This window comes from Dermacentor andersoni, chromosome 6 (genome assembly GCF_023375885.2).
Source record: "Dermacentor andersoni chromosome 6, qqDerAnde1_hic_scaffold, whole genome shotgun sequence".
Taxonomy (NCBI): Eukaryota; Metazoa; Arthropoda; class Arachnida; order Ixodida; family Ixodidae; genus Dermacentor; species Dermacentor andersoni.
Genome location: NC_092819.1, coordinates 67,219,285 through 67,237,628, shown reverse-complemented (window position 1 = coordinate 67,237,628; position 18,344 = coordinate 67,219,285). Strand labels below are relative to the sequence as shown.

The window sequence follows — 18,344 nt, the reverse complement described above, 5'->3', positions numbered from 1 at the left end:
CATGCATTGCAGAGGCCAAGCGTAGGCTTCGCGGCGGCGGCCGTAGATGGCGCCAGGTATGCTTAGGGAAGCGCGAAGGAGGAGTCGCGCAGCAGTACGCGCCTCATACGTAACTCGTTTCGACAGTGGCAGTACGTTGTGTCGCTAGGTTGCTTTAATGCTAACTCATTACCATCGACAATGACCGCGGCGTGGGGTCTGCCGCGATTTGTTAAGAGTAGAACGTGCGAGGGGAAAATTGCACTTCAAGTACTCCAGCATATGGCTAGCTTTGTAATAACTTGTTCGTATGTCATTTCCATCAGAGATTGTTTCGAATGCACACTCCGAGGCGCTTGTAACTCTGTGCTGATTCAAGTCATATGTTAAGCTGGTCTTTAGGACCAAACATCTAACGGCATCAGATCCCAAGGAATTTACATTTCGACAGGTTAAGATTCATGAGCCAGTGGGCGAATCGCGCAGGGACGTTATCTAGATCGTACTGTAGTGTAACCCTGTGACAATTTTTAGTTATCTTACAGTAAAGTAGGCAGTCCCCGGCCGATAAGCAAACAAAACTAGTTAGTTGATAAAGCAGGTTGTTGATATAGATGAGGAAAATAAGAAATTTGTCCAATGCTGGGCGGAATCGAGACCGCATCATATCTACTCGGAAAATGTTATTCCGAGCACGGGCTTCTCGGCAGTGCCCCTAGATATGATCCTGCAGAGAGCAGAGTGGATAGGATAGGAAATGATAAATGAGGCATAAACTGTATTTGTCCAGCGGTTATTGCTGTTGGTGCCAGGGGCTAAGCTGCTAGGGGGCCATCGCCCGAGGAAAATCTTCCGACATCCTCGGCAACGGCCCTGCCGCTTAACGTTTCCGGCGCCGCTAGCGTCGCTATTCGCTGAGCGCTATCACGTGGCACAAAGTGACGTCAAATGTTTAACTGCGCCGCTGCGAAGCCAACTTTATGCGCACGACGCCGCCTCGTCGTCTCCGTCAGTGCCATCTACATTGCAATCAGCGGACCGTCGTGCCTGAGTTCCATTCGTGGGCTGCGGGTCTTAGGCATTGTATTCGACGAGATTAAGTCAAGGACCTTGGTGAAGTGTTATGAAACACATCACTTTGACGCTTGTATTCCAGTATGACGGGATGTAGCGCACCAAAGGGGACAAACTGCACGGAAGTTCGGAAAGCTTTATGGCTACTGCGTACGGGTCGAAACTGGCCGGCTCCGAAAGGGACCTGCATATGCGAGCTGCGTTCTCCTTGTTTACGCTAAAGAAAAATTTAACTCGAGTAACACCCCCGTTGACGCTGAGATGCGTACGTCTGGCATGAGGCGTTGTTCACTTGTGCGATTTCTGGCATGTATGTCCAGCGTCACGCAGACCCGGGACAAAGAACGAACGATATGTCTGTGCCGCGCTGCACATATACGCTAAGAATGTTAACTTACGAACTCACCCAATTCTCTGTTTTGCTTGTACGATTTTGCTGACTATGCGGGTCTCTAACAGTGTGTTCAAAATGGAGTAAATGCTTGCAGGTACAATTTGCCCGCTGAACCCTGGTTTTTCTCTCTTCTGTTTATTATTTTATTTTTTGTAGGCAGTGTAATTTTCATGTATTGTTTACTAGTGTGCTAGTCTTCATTTTTGCGTAGTAAGCAAAAACCTCGCGCGCTCCCGCTTATGAGACAGCTGTGATAGCTTCAGCATTTACCGCCCGCAATATCTTGCTTGTTAGATCAGCCTTAGTCGACACCAGGAATGTAAAATCCTGCCTGTATGTTTAATAAGGGCGGTGTTACAGTAAACTGACCTGAATATTATGAACAGATCAAGAAATATATGTTATCATATTACAGTCTGCAATGTGTGAATAATTACTTTGCAAGTTTGCCATCTTGGTGTGATTAGTGCAATAAGCATAAGCTGTTGTTACTCCTAATAGCTTGTTAACTTTCCAGTTGCCTTGAATTCTGCCTCCCAAGGCTTCAAGAACCAGCACTGTTGCCCTGCTGCCAGCAGCAATTGGTCATTCATTCGCTCGTACGAAATAAATTTGGTCTAGAAACTCCTGTATCTTGAATGTTTTTGCACTTGCAGATTTGCTGCTATGAAGCAGCTGTTCAGTCTGCGGTGTGAATGAATCGTAAAAATAGGCTATGCATAAAATGTCTGCATGTGAACATTTGCATTGAATTTAAATATACGTGTCTGCACCGCATATATCTAAAAGGTGCAGTTGCTCTGAACAACAGTTAGTGAGGTAAGTGATAAATGACGCTCTGTTAACGGTCACTTAAATAACTGCAGTAATGATAGTTCGCTTGTCCGCAATCATTATTCGGCTAGTTTCGTCAGCCAAAATGCACTCACATATTTTTCCACCTTACGTGTGTGAAGTTTTTTTTAACAATCCTTTAAAGCATTTATTGCCTTCCGGCCACGGCGGTAAAACTTTATGTGCATGCTGAAGAACATTTCACCGCTTTTTGCTGGAGGGTGGCTTATTTTGCCTTCTGCGCGCGCGAGAAGTGGCTTCACTGCATAGCTAGAACATGCTACAGGACCTATGCGCAACTATCCTCCTGTATGTGCGGGAGAATATACAAGAACACTAAGTGGGAATAAAACACCCTAATAATTTGAAAGTAGGGACACTCTCCTCTCCGCTGCGCTTTCCTCCTTGCTTCTCCTCGCCGCGCTGCGCACGGCACGCTTTTTCTCCTTGGATCTCGCGTACGGGCCGCAGCATTCGATGGAAGCGCATAATTTTGGTCCAGTGGCTCACCCTAATGGTTTACAATATTTTGAAAAATGGTCGTAACTACATCTAGAATGCTGAAGGCAACGATTCTGAGGAGGTTGGTTTCTTCTTAAGAGCATTTGAATTTGGCATACTGATATAAAGGGAGCTTTCAGGCGACTTCTGTACTCCAGACATTTCTTTTTCTGCCGTATTATAGGAGTGAGATATAGTTTATGAGAAAGGCAGAGAGGTCGTCCTGAGCTAGCGTGCTCTGGCCTGCTATAAGATTGTTTACTTTCTGCATATGATCTTGTATTGCTTAATTGTAGCACATCCCTCTGCCTTTGGCGTTCATTTTTCTTGCCTGTGCGCGCATGTGCACTGCAGGTATCATATTAGGCCTGTCTACTTCAAAGTTCAAAGTTTCAAAGTTTATTTGTCAATACAGCATACAAATACATAAATTTTGACCTGCCTAAGCATGTTGTGCTTGTTGGCTGGGCAGCAGGTGGAGAATCTTCTAAAAAAAATAACTTCATATACATGCATTTCATATTATACACGACATTGCCGATAAACCTGACAGCACAAAATAACATATACAAAACAAGTAAAGATATGCACAAGGCAATAAATGTACGCACCAATCTCTTAAACCAGTCATCATCTTTCTCTTGTTGCTTGCAAGACATAGATCATCAGGAATTTCATTAAACATATGTGGTACAGAGTAATTGCGCATCTTTTTACCATAATTAATATAGACCCGTGGTTTATTAAAATGTTCTGTTTCCTCAATGTAATGAATAATGAATAATTCTAATGAATAATTCGAGAATGCATCGCGAGTCCATGAGTTTGTCTTCTTGATGTGAAAGTAGCTTTTGCGCTGTGGTCTCTAAACTGAACAGGACGGTTGTGCAGTTTTAGTGCGAGCAAGCGTGCGCGATTACGTGAACACACCTTGCACGTTGCCTGTATCCGTGAGAAAACCAAATAATAACCGTCAGCGACTCATGTGTGCGTGGAAGCCCAATTAAAAGCAAATTCATGAACTCGAGAAATTCAATGTGGGCTAGCTATCGTTCATCACCCGCAATATCACGGGTATACTTGCCATTAATTTTTTTGACTGCCTGCATTCATTATATCTCAGTGACTGACGCCCACATCGAAGTAAGCTGGAAAGGGACCTCCTTTACAAACCACTATTTCGATTTTCAGTAAAACAGGCAACACGTCCTAAGAAGGCTGTATCTTTGCACATAATTGTTCACAACGGAGAACAGGACCCGTAGTGCTACATTTCCGAATGAAGAGCAGTAGATGACGTGCGAAGTAATAGAGTCCCAGCAGAATATTCATCATACTGTGGACAATCGCATTTTTATGCAACGTACAACTTGTCGCAGCAAAAACGCTGATAAGCAGGCTGGAAGAATAAAAAAAAAAAAAAAAACATGCAGTAACATGGAGTTGTCACAGCATGCGTAAGCATATCCCCCAGTTTCATTTGTCTCACCTCCAAATTTAGGTTGACCCCCACCCAAATTTTAAGTAAAGCCAACTTCAGATTTTAGTTGGGCCGCCCCTAATTTCAGGTCGACCCATCCTCAAATTTCAGTTGGCCCAGCTCCAAATTTCCGTTGGGTCAACCGTAAATTTCGCGTTGGCAAACCCCCAAATTTCGCTTCATCCATCCCTAAATATTGGTCGGGCAAATCCAAATTTAGGTTGGCCCACCCCCCAATTTAAGTTCGCCTATGTCCAAATTTCAAGCTGGTTCACTCCCAAGTTTAAGTTGGCTCACCCTAAATTTAAGTTCGCCCGGCCCAAATTTGAGCTCGCCAACCCCTAAATCGCACCTTGACCCACCCATAAATTTAGGTTGGACGACCCCCACATTTAAGTTTGCCACATGGCATATGTCAAGTTCGCCCACCACAAAATTTTAGTTGGCCCCCATTGAAATTTAGGATGGCCCACCCCCAAATTTCATTTGGCCCACCCCTACTATAGGGTTCCCCATGCATTTTTATGTATCCCTATGGGAATTCTCCTTGATTGATCTTATTTTTTATTCGGTTTCGATTGTTCTGTATCGTCTACGAAGTTTCCAGTAATCTACATTTACACTATTTTAACGATTAAATGTTGTAACTTCGCAAATTATGCATTTTTGTGCAGACACAAGACCTTGCACTTTTCGCGTGACGGCCTGGGGTGTTCGTCAAAGAATTTTAACGCCTTAAAACTACAGCACTAGGGAACGCTGTATTTAACACGAGCAATAAAAAGGCGTCTTACCCCGCAAACAACGCTGTTATTTGTCGGAGCAAAGTTGCTTCGGCCAATGTTGCGCAGCCACTGTTCCTGCGCAAGCTCTCACGCTTTCCTTGCGGTGTCATAAAAACTGCATAACCAACTTTAGGCTTCGGGCAGCAGTTATATGCTCTACAACACCGCATAGTACTATCACGACAAAGCAGGAAACACAACGCGCAACGTTCGTTGCACCGAGCCCGTGAAGCTAAGGAGAAAGCTGGCGCCAACGAAAAAAGAGAAATACAAGCAAGACCGCAACACCCGCGTGTTTCCAAGGGCAACGGCAGAGAGACAAGTCGTCGCGCATAAAAACTGGGGCAAAACCGGTTCCCACGGAGGGGAGGCGCAAGGGGCGAGGAGGATGCGAGGAGGTTGCCCGGAGGAGGCAGAGTTCAAAGAGTGGCGGTACTTTCCAATTATCAAGAGACTCCAAGTGGGAAGCCCGAGAGAGGAACCCGGCTGCATATACGGCATCACGCATGACGCGTTTCGGCTTTGGCAATACGGGGTGTGGATACAGTACTTCAATGCTAGTCGCTTTAACGTCGGCATTCATAGTGAGAAGGGTTGTGCCAGAATTTTTGTAAGTATTCTCTTCTCACAAGGACTATAAATTTTAAACAGATTCTGGAGTGTTACGTGCCAGAGCCAAGATATGTTTAAGTTAGGTCACTTTGGGAATCTGTAACGTGCACCCAATGTACGGTACCATGGGCGTTGTTGCATTTCGCCCCGTATATCCTCTGCATGGTCCCCGGAAGTAGGGAAATCAAATTAAAGAAAAACGGGGAAACCCGTATCTACTGAGAAGTAATAATGCGTGTAAAGCCAATGAAAACGAAAATATGGGGGGCTAAAAAGTAGCCAAAGCGTACAATTTAAGATAAAAGCCAATGGGAAAAATAAACGGTGAGCACGGTAACTCCTAATGTCCTGAGGTCCGGTCAGCCGCCGTGGGCAAAATTTGATGTGCGCCCTCGGGCTTAGCAGAGCAAGGTGAAAGCCGCTATGCAACCGCGTCTGCTGGACTAAAGATGAGTAGATAAAGTTGGCAGCAGATGAGGTTGACTGCAGGACGGCGGAATCCCTTTTTTGGTGCTTTATGCACCCTGAAATAATGCAAAGGCGCCGTGGGTAATGTTGAAATAGATAGATAGATAGATAGATAGATAGATAGATAGATAGATAGATAGATAGATAGATAGATAGATAGATAGATAGATAGATAGATAGATGAAAAATCGGCAGGGATACTTTAAGACTGCTTGAGTGTTCTCTGTCCGTGCAAGCTCTCGAATCCGTTCTAACTCATCATCATCATCATCATCAGCCTGTTTATGCCCACTGAAGAGCAAAGACCTCTCCCATACTTCTCCAACTACCCCGGTCATGTGCTGATTGTGGCCATGTTGTCCCAGCAAACTTCTTAATCTCATCCGCCCACCTAACTTTCTGCCACCCCCTGCTACGCTTCCCTTCCCTTGGAACCCAGTCCGTGACCCTTAATGACATTCGGTTATCTTCCGTCCTCACTACATCTTCTGCCCATGCCCATTTCTTTTTCTTGATTTCAAATAAGATGTTATTACCTCGCGTTTGTTCCCTCACTCAATCTGCTCTTTTCTTATCCCTTACGTTTACAGGCATCATTCTTCTTTCCATAGCTCATAGCGTCGTCCTCAATTTAAGTAGAACCCTTTTTGTAAACCTCCAGGTTTCTGCCCCGTACGTGAGTACTGGTAAGACAAAGACGCGTTCTAACTGCGCCTGGCCAAATGAAAGCGCGCCAAGCGCCCCATCGCACTCGCTTGTCCGCGAAGAGTTCATATCTCGAAGGACCGCTCAGCGGCTTTCGAAAACAGCATGTCGAAAACTGTCATCATCACTGACTCATACCCCCTTGAGCAATGGCTCATACCTCCGTAAGCAAGCAGAAAATGCAGCGACTCTTAATGCCGTAAGGTTCATGGCTACTTACTTTGTGTGAATTAGCTGCGATGACACTATACCCCTGCTGTCGTTGTCGTTGATTTCAATGGGGATGTGTCAGTGCCGAAACGGAAGCGGTTTACGCGTTCCGTGTTGCAGACATGTCCTTTGCGATGACACACCAATTCGGCCCAACCGACTACCCAGCGGCGTAGGTGCGTTGATTTGACATTAAGAAAGAATGTGATTGCAGTTGTGAGTTGTCGTTGTCGCGATTACAATGTGAATGTGTCGGTGCCGAAAAGGGAGCGGTTTACGCGTTCCATGTTGCAGACGTATGCCTTGGGATGCCACAACATTCCGGCCCAACCGACCACTCAGCGCCATACGTGCAGTTTACATTATCAAAGAATGGAATTGCTGTTGTGAGTGAAATAATGACCACCGATAAAGAGAATAAATGAGTGTGCGTACTGTTTCATCACGATGACCTCCCATCAAAACAATAAATGGGTTCGTACCTTTGTTCAAAAGTATGTGTCACCTCTATGTCGTGTGCTAAACAGCTTCGCTGGTCAACCACCTTCACAGAGGAGAATGGATCATGTTTTTTTTTAAGTGAAGCTTATATTGCCTCACTCGTGTCGGCGTTGGCGTTGCCGTGCGAAAATAAATTGCTTCTCGGGCTACACATTCGAATCACCGACCTCCGGGTTGCGAGACCACCACGGTAACCGATTCAACCACTGTCGGTCTTTTTTTTTTGATGGTATTTAATACAGTAGCATTCAACCTGACATTCACCATCTGTGTATAGTCATAGAATGGAGGGCACAATGAAAGTCACACACCGAAAAGGCAGCGTTCATGCTGTGAGTGGAAATGTTGGTTTCACTTAGAAGGGTGGTAAAGATAGGCACTTCAGTAAAATGGAGTACCAGTCGGGTTCTATACCCGGTCTATCATAAACGATTGTACATACAAGGGTACATTTCATCCAAATGACACTACACCACGGTCGGTTCATCATACAGCGGGTTTTTACATGCATGAAGAAGCAGACGCAGTGCAAGGCGGGAGCCAATCACAGGCATTCCCTCCCTCCATAGGAGGGAAAGGGTCTAATCACGTGTTCGCTCGCTTCGCGCCCGGCGTTTCCGGCCAGTTCAGGCACGCCAGTCACATGGGGAGGCCGCGTTTGGTTCGTTCTGCCGAAGAGCAGGCTGCGTTGAAGGAACGGCAGCAGGAACAGGCCGCGCGTCGGGCGTTCGGCCGAAGAATAGACGCCGCCAGAAACTAGCTCGAGAAAGGGCTCGTCGTCGACGTGCCGACCTCGCCGTGAGGGAGCGCGAAACCGATTACAACAACAAAGAGCCGCGGATCTCGAGCTTCGTTTGCAGCCCCCTTCACAATAGTGGAAGGGCGGTCAATCTTTATTTTATATTCCTTTTACGCATACATGATGGGGCGCCCTCCTCCTCGCTATTGGCTGCGCCGTCACGTGCCCAATGAGGCACGCACTAGCCACAATTTTAGTCAACCGGAACCGTGGAACCGCCGTGGCGTCTGAGAAGCGTCCTCATCTCGCACCCAGACCGAAACTTACCGAATTTTTCTTCATTAATTCACTTTGTTTGCCGGAACCTCCTTTGGAGATTGGACATCAATTTGAGCATTTCTTTGCGTGTTCTTACTCTTTGCGCCGTCGAAAAGATTTGTGCAATCTTTCGGCCACGGCGACAACGCCGATGCATTTTCCCGTAATGGGACACATAAGAGTTTCGCACGAATGAATAGGCAGCTTCAATAAAACACCGGTCCCATCCATGTGCGCAGGTTATTCAACAGCTCGCGCTTGCAAGTATGAAGCGAGAAGACGATGGATCCGCGGCGACAACAAAGTAAAGCAAGCATATCACGCGGAAATGTTTATACGTGACGTCGTGCTGGCTCCGTGGTTTTATTTCTCTCCTTGTGATATGTGCCTCAGACGAAGCTCAGGGAAAACACGGGGAATGCGGGACATGCAAATTCAAGACGATGAGCAAAACGAGAACAAGGTGAAAGTAGGAGCCACCGTTTCGACACGCGGACTTGTCTTCAAGGCGACGTATGTTTTCCTCGCCACAGTATATATAGGAGGGATTCTTCTAAAGGGAAGCGGAGGTAAGGCGGGTGGTTGCGGCAACGAGGGAAGGTGCGTTAGCGTGTCGAATTGAGAATAAAAGAATGCTGTGCACAAGACCGACTCCCCCCCCCTCCCCCCGTCTGTCAACGCAGACGTGTTAGCCGGAGTGTCAACGCCGTCTGACACGCCGGCTGAACAAAAAAAGGAGGAAAGGAAAAAAGAAGTACGCCAGGAAACCAAACTAAGTGTTGTTGCCTCCAGCTTCAAATTTAGCATAGCGAACAGATTCTAAAGCTCTCTTTGAAACGTTTATGCCTATTGGTTGCAATGTCTTGAACTTATGGATAAGGTATGATTCTCTGTATTTTCTTTCTCGCTCAGAACGGAATTTTGACTGTAAGATGTAGAGTTTAAGTTCATCAAAGTTATGACCTGGTTGGTTGAAATGCTCGGCGACGGCGTTGGGAAGCTTTTTAGCTGTATCCGCGCGATGTCCGTTTAATCTGACGTTCATTGATTGTCGTGTTTCACCGATATATTGTTTTTTCCAGAAGGAACATTCAAGCATATAAATCACATCCGAACTTGTACAAGTGAAGTTAGATTTGACTTCATGTGTATAACTATTTGCGGGGCTTTTAATTTTAATGTCACTTTGAAGGCGTCTGCAGGTTTTGCACCTGGGGCGACAGCATGCTTTTATTACGGCGGAATGCTGTTGGCTGACTTTTGCGTGCACTAACATGTCTTTAAAGTTCCTGCATCGGCGATAGGTAGCCCTAGCTACATCCCGGAGCGCTTTTCTCAGACGCTCATTACTTCATAACATACGGTGGTATTTTCGTAGGATCTTGTTTATGTTTGGGAGTGCATTAGAATATTTTGTTATAAAACCCGGCGGTCTGTCAGATTCTAGTGTGGGCTGTTTCTTCGCCAATTCCGACTGTCTCACCAATCTTGACGCGGCATCATAAGCTCTATCGAGAGCAACTTGGGGATAGTTCCTTTCTGCTAGCGTTGTTTTAAGGTCATTTATGTGGTGGATATAATCGTGGTCTTCGCTGCAGGTTCTTCTTATTCGTTTCGCTTGTCTGACAAAAATTCCTTGCTTGCAATGTAGCGAGTGATGACAGTTGTAGTATAAATATTGCTGGCTATCAGTAGGCTTCCGGTAAACTGTCGTTCTCAGTTTTCTGTTTTCTATGCAGACCGTCGTGTGCAGGAAGTTGATCTGACCAGGAGAGTGGTGAGCAGTAAATTTAATACTCGAGTGAAAGCGATTTAAATGGCTAATTAAGTTGGTTAAGGCGCTTGTGCCGTGTTCTTATATTATAAATCCGTCGTCAATGTAACGAATATAGGTGTGGGGTGTTAAAGGGTAGGATTTGAACAGGTCTGCTTCAAGCTGTCCCATGAAAATGTTGGCATACGTGGGAGCGAATGGCGTATCCATGCTAGTGCCGAAAGTTTGCAGGTAGTGAATAGAATCGAATTCGAAATAGTTGAGCGTGAGAACTAACCTAAAGACCGATAAGTAAACTTCAGGAGCATACGCTCCTGAAGTTTACTTATCGCTCCTTAGGTTAGTTGAAGCCGTTTCTCACAATCAACCCTCGCAATCAATCCCCAAGCGCCCTCATAAGAATGTTGGTGTAAAGGGCAGAAACAGTCAAAGTGACTAGAATAGTGGGGTCGGAAAGGATTTGGTTGGCGTTGATGCCGTCGATAATTTGAAAGAACTGCGGCGTGTCTTGAACGAAAGATGGGAGGATGGTGGGGTTGTTTGACAGATGGTGATTTAAGAATTTAGATAGTGACTCAGTAGGTGTGTTGTTATTGCACACAATAGGCCGAACTGGGATTTTTGCTGTAAATAGTTCTTCGACCGGAACTTTATGTATTTTAGGAAGAAGATAAAAGCGGCCCGCTTTTTTGTTCTGTCAGAAGAAGCTCGTAATTCACATTTTCTCAAAGACTTGTTCGAGGGTTGGAGCGCGTTAGTGAACATCAGCGTAGAAGAGTTCAGTCAGTACATTTGCTCGCATTGTAACTCTTACTGGAGCTTTTTTTCAAGCAGAGAAATAATGAAGAGAATGTTTTATTAGTTTATTTTTTGCCCGTATTTTAGAACGCTCAGATCAGAGCCAAACTGTCCCTTCGACGTGACTTCTTCAAGATCGTGGCTCTGGAATTATGTGGCATCGGGAAAAATTTGGAATACGCAGCTGCGGTCGTTTACTACAGCGCCGTATCTACATGACGCCATTGTCGGTGAGATTAGGCATTGCATTCACTTTGGGGAACACACTTCCTGTCAGACAAGCGACGATACAGGCCTTTGTTACACACGCAGTCCATTAGACAGCTTTGAGAGCAAAGATTACCGCGTTTTTTCACGTTGCAGGTGTCCTCCCCGCACGGATTACCGGGAGGTTTCACACATCCTGAGTGTTCTCCCTGTTTACATTTCGGCCATAATGACCGAATACGTAACTTTGACCCTGAAAAGGAAAGAAAAGTGTAAATAAAAAGGTGCTCTGAATAATTGATGGCAACGTTTCGAAACTGGATAGTCGGCTGACCCAATAACTATACCGGTTCCTCAGGATGAAAGCTTCATTGCAGTTGCGCAAAATTCATCTCCGTCCGGGTATCAAACCGGGCGCCGCCTCCTTCGCAAATACCCTAACTGGGTGGTTACTTTACCAGCCGAGCCACTTCGTTCTGCGCTCTTCTATATATTTATCGAATAAATAATGAACCGAACTAACCACGTATTATGGCAGCGTATTGGTGTAACTCGGCGCACAGACCTGCAGACTCGAAAGTGTCACGTAGCTTACTTACCCAGTGCGATAGTTTTCCCAAGGAAGCAAGTCATTACACAAGCAATCGAAACAGCTTACCCATCTATGAAAGTAATGTTTCGCGCTACCGTGCAACGGCAAATAATGCCGCGTCAAAAAAAGACGATGCTGCAATTTGTCAAATTTATTCGCGAAAATCTCGACCATTTGTTACTCCGCTACGTATGGGTCACAACCAAGATATGGCCCACGACAGGGCCTCTTTCATGGTTCGTCTGTAATTCGAGAACTCATACAAAGTCTCCATTGCGCAGATTGCATTGAATTCGATTGAATTCGAAGTTTAAGGTTCAGATGACGAAAGCATAGGAAGCACAAAGTAGATATTTTTGCCGTCGTACATTTCTGGGCGTCCTGGGAACCATCGACGATGTCATGCTGAACACGGAGCTACAGACGTACGGCTCGGTAAATATGCTTGGCTTGGAGGCCATCACTTGTAAACATTGGCTGCTTATGGTTCCCCCTGCTAAGGAATAATCGAGGCGCCTTCCGTGATCGAGACAGCACTTCCTGCCGCCGAGGATCATCTCAACACCTTACCTCACGCTATTCCTCATCACCCATCACAACTTCAACCAGTCCTTCAACCAGTCCAACTTCAACCCTCACTCAGTCCTAAGCGCTAGCTCTGTTCCTTCAAGGCACACTAAATAGCAACACTAAACGAGTGTAGACTAATGAAGCACTCTTTCAAAGCTCTATTTCCGTTATTTTCACCGCGTAGGAAGCTCATTAGAGTAAAAAAGTGTCAATGCCTTAGTTTTAGGTTCGCAAGTATTTCAATGCCAAGTCAACGAGGAAACCTGTCTGTCCGTCACATAGGACGATTTCTTTCAGGGAATGGCCCGCAGCAGCGAATCAATTGACCCCTTCGTGCTGCCTCTCGCTTCAACAAGAACTAAGCGGCGCGAACACAGCGCACACGAAGCTATCAGCGCTCTGCGCAGAGTGTCCCAATCACAGATAGTTTTCAAGATAGGGCCCGTGTGGCCGCGCCATATATATACACAGCCGCCGCCAGAGAACAGTTGATCACGGTTGATAATGATTCGCACCGAGATGAGGCAGCGTCATCGATCACGTCTACTCACGAGATCAACCAAAGTGATATCGTTCTGTTACGTCACCCGCTACAGCACGCATGGGCCAGTGCTCATCTCCGACGAAGCAGTGGCATCATTCAAATGCACGATTATATGACATGAGTCAACATTGCTACTACTCAACTGTTCGTCTTCTCATGCTGCTCTCAGTTAACATTTCGGTGTTGGAACCCCGCTTTCTCCGTTTCACGATTTTTGCGTGTTGTTTCACGCAACTATACCAAACACAGCAATATACGACGACGAAATAACAGGTGATTAGTAGCAAATGCTTACGCAGAATTTAGATAACTCCCACAGGAGATTCTGCGCGTAATTATTTTTTAATTCCGCGTCGAACCCCCAGAACCAGTACGTAACTGTGAGCAATTCTTCGTGATTGGGGGAGTTGAGTCACCGCAATAGTTCATGAAGCTTGCTAAATTCAGTCCGTAACTATTTTATCTTACAATTCAGTCCCTCTTTACCGACAAAGAAATTAACTAGGCCAGCGCTGACGCCATCAAAATCCATGGCATCACGGCGAGCTAGTGCGCGAACTTCAAGGCGGCGTCGCCGCAGTTCTTTCATTGTTGCGTTTTGTCTGGCTCCCCAACCCCTTCTTCAAGATACAAGTGGCCTACGTGGTATTGCAAAAGGTTGATATAAAAATACAGATCAAATTATTATAAATTTGAAATCATAATAGCGCGTTTTACTTGAGCGTGTTCACGCTCCGCTAAGCAGCAAAGCGGAGCGGAAGCGCCAATGCGCATGCGCCATTCTCTCAGCCTTAAGCGGGCTAGCGGAGCGAGCAACAAGGTCCGCTGAAAAGCTGCCTGAGCGGAGCGTGCTGCGCAGCGCTGTGGCTAGCGTTGGCGTCAGAAAGGATTGGATTGGATGCATAAAGCAAGCGCACATGGCGTTCCCCAAGACGGCGCTTTATATTCTGTTAGGTAAAATGGACCGGTAACGCATTACAAGCGCCCGTCTAGATACTTCATGGAGAAATAAGCTATATATACACATATATACGTTTTACTGTATAAAACTGATCAATAGGTGTTTTTATTCTCTTTCATTACCCTGAATTTGCCAGAGGTCGCTGGAACTACGAAAGTTCCGCTACGCTACGCTAAACGCATAACCAAAACGTGAAAATCGCCCGCCGTTCCGCTTTGGCTTAGCAGGACCACTCGGAGCGGATCTCAGCTAAAACACTCTTATATGCCCCATTACGCGAAAATCCGTCGTAGTCGGCGTGACAGAAAAATGGTGCCGGAAATGGCCAACGGCGCGAACAGTACTTAGTCGTATTGCCATTTCTCCGATAAAGAAGATGATATGAAGATAATAAGAAGATGAAAAATGAATTATTGCCCTGCTTATCTGCAGGGCTTTGATATCGATGCCTCCACGTTATTTTTACACACTTGCGAGGGGCGAGCACTTCCGGGCCTTTCTTATTTAATCAAGAAATATATTTATCCAATGATCTTCGACAATATCGACAAATATAACTGAACATATTTATCCAATGATCTTCGACAATATCGACAAATACAACTAAACGCCACTAAGGGCTTCTTCCAGTTATAAGAGAGTATTAGTTGAGCGTTTACGTTACACTCCGCTCAGACCGGCGTATCATACCAATTTGCACGCAGCCACTCAGCAGAACGCTATCGGGAACACTGATGCGCTAATGCGCGTGCGCACATGGCGGCAGTGGAACGTGGAACGCTCACCACGTTCCGCTAGGAACCCCATTTAGCGGAGCGTCATGGTGCGTCTAGTTGCTTTCTTAGTCGTTTGACAGCCAAGCTGAGAGCACGCCACTGGCGTCTCTGGGAGATGCGATTGTTAGATACGCGAAATCAATGCTCTCTATGCAGAAACCGGTGCGCGTGAAATGTGTGCTCTGCTAAAGCTGTGGCGCACGAAATTGCCCTATTATACACAGCTATGAATTGTGCCATTAATTTGTTAGTAGGACTTTGCACAATCCTTCCATACGTTATAACAGTTCCTTGTAATCTGTGAAGTTGCATACAAAATTTGGCCCCTTATGACGCTGTGTATTACGGATACAGTTTCAAGAACTGCGATATCAGTTTCGGTGACGAGTTATGGATTTGTAAACATGGGGCTTGAAATTTGTCTTAACAATAATCCGGAACTCTCGTAAAGTGTTTAGGGCCCGAAAGCAAATGATAAAATCACTAGAATCGAACCTTCTATCTCACATGCAACAAATTTCATTCAAATCGGTACAACGATTGCCTACTAAAATAATTTGTGCGTTTTACATGTAACTTAATCATGAAAACGGAGCTTCCTCTTAATATACTCGCGCATGGGTCGCGTCGTTCACATTCTAAAGATAGGCGTTGCTTCAACACAGTGTTCTCCCTCGGGCGCTGTTATGCACAACCAACCGCATCCACCTTTTGAAGAAAAGCCACTGCTCAATCAACTGAACATATTTCCATTCGATCTTATGAGTGAGCATAAAACAGCTACCTACGTAAATAGTGTTGCGAAACTTAATCATCCTTTCCCGGTGTCCATATTTCTTTCATCATCAAACCTGAAGTACTGCCGCTGGAAATTTCAACCTGCCTCCTGTACATACTGTATATGGCAAAAGACTACTTGAACGTGTTGAAATTGGGACATGGAACAACATACCCTCCAAAATAAAAAAGATAAAATTTCGGCGAAGCACTGCTTATTAGCTATAAACCACTGATTCTGTGCTTGTATTCTTGCTTGGCGTTCTGTTGTTTACGGTTTGATAATTTATGTAACTGGTGATAATTCCTATGCATGCCGTAAAAAAATTCCTTTTTTTTCTGTTTTTAACGTGCTAATGTGTTGCATTAATCCCCTGTGTTGATCCCCGTATGCTTGTGCCGAATGTCTATTTTGATTCGCCTATTCGGACCCATCCTCTAGCCTGCGGCTATTGGGTCCAACATGCAGTGCGATGCAACTTGAGAAATAATTGCATGGAAGCTTCCAAGAAATCAGAAGAAAAGGAAAAGAAAACATGCGCGACGGCAGATCACAAGTCGCCGACGGCATCGAAGCCTAGCTATAACGAAATTATTCTTGAACAGCTCTGGTAGTGTCCTAACAACAATGGTTGCTTGCGCACTGTCAAATGCTCATATATTGCGGCATAAAACTCACGGTACGGTGCGAAAACACGCTCGCAGCGACAGCTAAACATTGCGCGCGGACATGTATGCAGACGCGCAGTCGATCACCGCTAACCCGTGCGATCGCTGCCTTGAAGCTTCGTTCTGCTTTGCGCCGTTTGGTTACAGAGACAGCTGACTATGAGAACATATTTCACAAAATTTTCTCTCAGCGACTGCCTACTTTTCACGCAAGAAACTGGTTCGGAGGAATCGATTGCGGCGACCGCGCGCAATGTCCCAGCTTACTACTACTGCACGTAGTAGGTAAAGAGATAGCGTATGTAAACGATTGTGTGCTTTTTATTTGTCCAAGATTATTTATGTGTGTCATTTCGAGAGTACCTGTCAAATTGTCCAGGAGGGCTCCCACGTAGTATCTTTATTTCGCGCCGATAGCCAAATCTATGCGGAGCGTGTCGCGTTATCGCTCAGACTACGCAAATGAGGCGCTTCCGACAGATGGCGACTCCGTAAGTCCTCGCCCCCATAGTTGTATGAAACTCTATGCACGCCCCCAGTACCGACATCGTTATAGTTACGGCCCCGTCCCTACAGTGTTGTTGTTATTGTGACGGGCCCCGTCACTGTAGGGCTCATGCTAAAGTACCGGGCCCCGTCACTGTAGTGACTACCAAAAATTATACAAGGTTAGCTTGGCGTTTCCGCTCCGTTCCGCTCACACACAGCAGCTCAGAGGCTTCGCAAGTGTGCTTATAGTGTGCACGCACTCAACGCTCATGCCAGCAGCGGAAGATGGAACGGACTCCTGGCTCTGCCACCGAGCAGATGCGGCAGGGCGTTTCCCGGTGCCTCCACTTCACTTCGTCATTTTTGCAGCCTCCGCGTCTCTGGGGGCACTCTAACGCTCTGCGCATGCGCCGTCGATAGCGCGAACGCTCAACGGCGGCGCCGACAGCGTAAATGCGCCTCCAGTATGTGTATAATTGCAGTAGCCATAACAGACAGAACTGCCCCCCCCCCCCTGCCTCCCCCCTTTGAACGTCGAATTTTCGCTTATCAGAGCCTTCAATTGGGGGCCTCTTATCATCGCGCATGTGATAGCCATAAAGTAACATTCTCTCATCACATTTTCATGCGGATTTCGTATTGGTACCTTTTCCACGTACCTTCTGCACCAACAGTGATTATGGCGACGATAACCGCTAAGAGAATCCACGTAGAATAGAGTGACCACGTCTTCGACGCCATTGATTGCTCTCTCTGCCAAAGCTGCGGTGGTCAAATCTGCCCGAACGCTGACGAAGGCTTGATATACAAAGCGTGCGGCACCGATGCAGCTTGGCTTAAGGTATACTACATCGTTCACAGCTAGCGATTCTTGCTGTCCTTACTGTTGTCTCACTCGTATTGTTGTCTCACCTGCAAGGGCGTTAGTCAGTAAAAGCGGAGTCTCGTTGAGCTGTCGACTGTGAGGATACTAACGTACGTAAGCCGTATAGATCGATGCTATATTGTCAGACGCCAACGTGACGAAAACTTGTGTTGTCTGCAGCAGAATTTCAAGGGCCTCTGTTTTGTTGCTCTGACACTTGGGGGGGGGGGGGAAAGGGGGTAGCGGCATTGTGTTTGCAGAGCGTAGTTGCCCTTACACAGGTGGTTGAGGCTCTCGGACATGTTCTAGTCCGGTCGCAATTATACGGACGCTCGCAGCGCGCATATATATCTATATCTATATATATATATATATATATATATATATATATATATATATATATATATATATATATATATATATATATATATATATATATATATATATATATATATATATTGAGAAGCCAACAATGACACCAAGGAAAACGTAGGGGAAATTATTTCTGCAAATAATTGAATTAAAGAAATGCTAAATTCATTCCAAGGAACTTGATGAAAAAACGAATGGCCGCAGGTGGGGAAATGCTGCGCCTTCGCATTGCGCGTGCGATGCTCTAACCAAGTGAGCTACCGCGGCGCGGTATGTGTTGCTACTAGAATTAACATTGGGAGTAACGTGCGATCGTTCCCCACCAGCGGCAAGTTGTTATTTCATTCAAT

The 18,344-nt window shown here is 45.8% G+C and overlaps 1 long non-coding RNA gene across 1 annotated transcript; it reads right to left on the bottom strand.

The window, feature by feature from the left end:
• Positions 1-11,213: 11,213 nt before the first annotated feature.
• Positions 11,214-17,657, bottom strand: LOC129382357 (uncharacterized). The gene is made up of 2 exons (XR_008610434.1): positions 17,417-17,657; positions 11,214-11,632 (listed from the first exon to the last, which is right to left on the bottom strand). It is a non-coding gene; the product is annotated as an uncharacterized lncRNA (long non-coding RNA).
• Positions 17,658-18,344: the final 687 nt, after the last annotated feature.